General features: G+C 43.7%; 1 protein-coding gene across 5 annotated transcripts in view; it reads right to left on the bottom strand.

Annotated features, from left to right (window-relative positions):
- GALNT6 (polypeptide N-acetylgalactosaminyltransferase 6) overlaps positions 1-2,500 on the bottom strand; it is a 113,518-nt gene that overhangs the window by 59,537 nt on the left and 51,481 nt on the right. The window lies entirely within an intron of this gene.

Genomic DNA, 2,500 nt, shown 5'->3' with positions numbered 1-2,500 from the left:
AGCGCTGCAAAGAAGCTGCATGCAGGACTTTTTTTGACGCCCTGCCAGTTCAGCGCCTCAGTGTGAAAGCACTCAGGCTTTCACATTGGGATTGCAGATGCAGCTTCTTTCAGGCGCTTTTTTTTAACGCTAAGACCACTTTCACACTGGGGTGTTTTTCAGGCGCTTTAGTGTGAAAGCACTCGAGCTTTCACATTGGGATTGCAGATGCAGCTTCTTTCAGGCGTTTTACAGGCGCTTTTTTTAACGCTAAAGCGCTTGAAAAATGCCCCAGTGTGAAAGGGCCCTAAAGGAAGAATTCAGTTTACATTACACAGTATCTGGATTTCTTGCTTACAGGAGCCTTTAGTTGTACAGTAAAACCTTGGATCGTGAGCATAATTCTTTCCAGAAGCATGTTGTAATCCAAAGCACTTGTAGATCAAAGCAAATTTCACCATATATTTTAAATAATGGGAACTCAAATAATTTGTTCCACAAACATTTATTTATTAAAAAAAATGTTGCTGGTCTTGCAAAAATGCTCTCAAACGTTTTACTGTACTTTACAGCTGTAAGATGTTTTTCTAATTGGGTCTGCCAATAACCAGCTTCATAATAAATCAGAACTATACATGGCAGAGGATTTCTCTCTCCACTGACACCAGTGTTATATTCCAGGCTGAGCATTGATCAATCTTGAAGAAAGCTATCAAACAAATAGAATGGAGGGATAACTTTTTTGCCAGCATGTGAAGTGATCAGTTTCAGTACAGTACTATTGAAAGAGTGAATCTTAGCGTGTATATGACCTCCCTAGAGATCTGCAGTCACAAAGCAGTAAGAGACATTCAGAATGAGATTGTAGCAGGTGGAAATCGCCAAACAAAGGCAGATTCAAAAGCAGCAGTGTACTCAATACTTCTATTTCGCAGACTAAAAACGCCCACCAAAACACCTTTAACCATTTCTCAGCCAGAGATTCAAGGCACATCTGTACTACAGTCAATTACGGTGATCAGGATATAAAAATAAAAAGTAGATATTGCATACACACACACACACACACACACACACACACACACACACACAGATACAGTTGTGCTCAAAAGTTTTGCATACCCTGGCAGAAATTGTGACATTTTTGCATTAATATTGAAAATATGACTGATCATGCCAGTCTTTTAAGCATAGGCGTGCGCAGGGGGTGTGCCTGGGCACACCCTAATCACCCTGTGCGGTGCAGATTTCCCATGCTGATATTTCATCAAACCACCCAATGGGGCTCCTATAAAAAAAGTTGTAAAAAAAAAAAGAATACGAAAAAAAAATTACTGACACCAACCTCTGCCCTACTGACATGTCCACTGCTCTACTAATACCGTCCATGTTTTAATACATTTTAAAATGTTTTTTACATTTATTTATAATTAGTGTGTATATTACACATACATGCGCACGCATGCACGCACGCACGCACGCGTGTTTGAGCTTTGGGGTGCACACCCTAATGCAATAGACTGCGCACACCTATGCTTTTAAGGATAGTGATCACATGAAGCCATTTATCATCACATAGTTTTTTGGATCCTTTTTAAATCATAACAGAAATCACCCAAATGGCCCTGATAAAAAGTTTACATACCCTGAAATGTTTGGCCTTGGTACAGACACACAAGGTGGCACACACAGGTTACAATGGCAATTAAAGGTCAATTTCTCACATTTGTGGGTTTTTAAATCACAATTAGCATCTGTGTATAAATAGTTAATGGCCTAGATTCAAGAAGCACTTGCGCCCGCGCAACCATAGATGCGCGGCGCAAGTGCTTACTTGCTCCGGTGTAACGAGTGCTCCTGATTCAGGAACCTCGTTACACCGACTGCAGCCTAGGATGTGACAGACATAAGCCTCCTTATGCCTTCACATCCCAGGCTGCATTCTTGCGTTGGCCGCGCGGCCTTTGTGATCGGCGTATAGTATGCAAATTGCATACTACCACCGATTCACAAAAGTTGCGCGGGCCCTGCGTACGCAAGGTACGGAGTTTCCGTACGGCGCCTTTAGCATAAGGCTGCTCCTGCTAATAGCAGGCGCAGCCAATGCTAAAGTATAGCTGCGCCTTCCGCCCGTGAAATTTAAATTTCACATCGTTTACGTAAGTGAACCGTGAATGGCGCTGGACGCCATTCACGTTCACTTAGAAGCAAATGACGTCCTTGCGACGTCATTTGCCGCAATGCACGTCAGGAAAGTTTCCCGACGGAGCATGCGCTGTTCAAGAAGCACTTGCGCCCGCGCAACCATAGATGCGCGGCGCAAGTGCTTACTTGCTCCGGTGTAACGAGTGCTCCTGATTCAGGAACCTCGTTACACCGACTGCAGCCTAGGATGTGACAGACATAAGCCTCCTTATGCCTTCACATCCCAGGCTGCATTCTTGCGTTGGCCGCGCGGCCTTTGTGATCGGCGTATAGTATGCAAATTGCATACTACCACCGATTCACAAAAGTTGCGCGG

The sequence above is a fragment of the Rana temporaria genome, chromosome 2 (genome assembly GCF_905171775.1).
Source record: "Rana temporaria chromosome 2, aRanTem1.1, whole genome shotgun sequence".
In the NCBI taxonomy this organism is placed as follows: domain Eukaryota; kingdom Metazoa; phylum Chordata; class Amphibia; order Anura; family Ranidae; genus Rana; species Rana temporaria.
The sequence above is the reverse complement of the archived record's forward strand: the minus strand, read 5'-3'. Positions and strand labels throughout refer to the sequence as shown.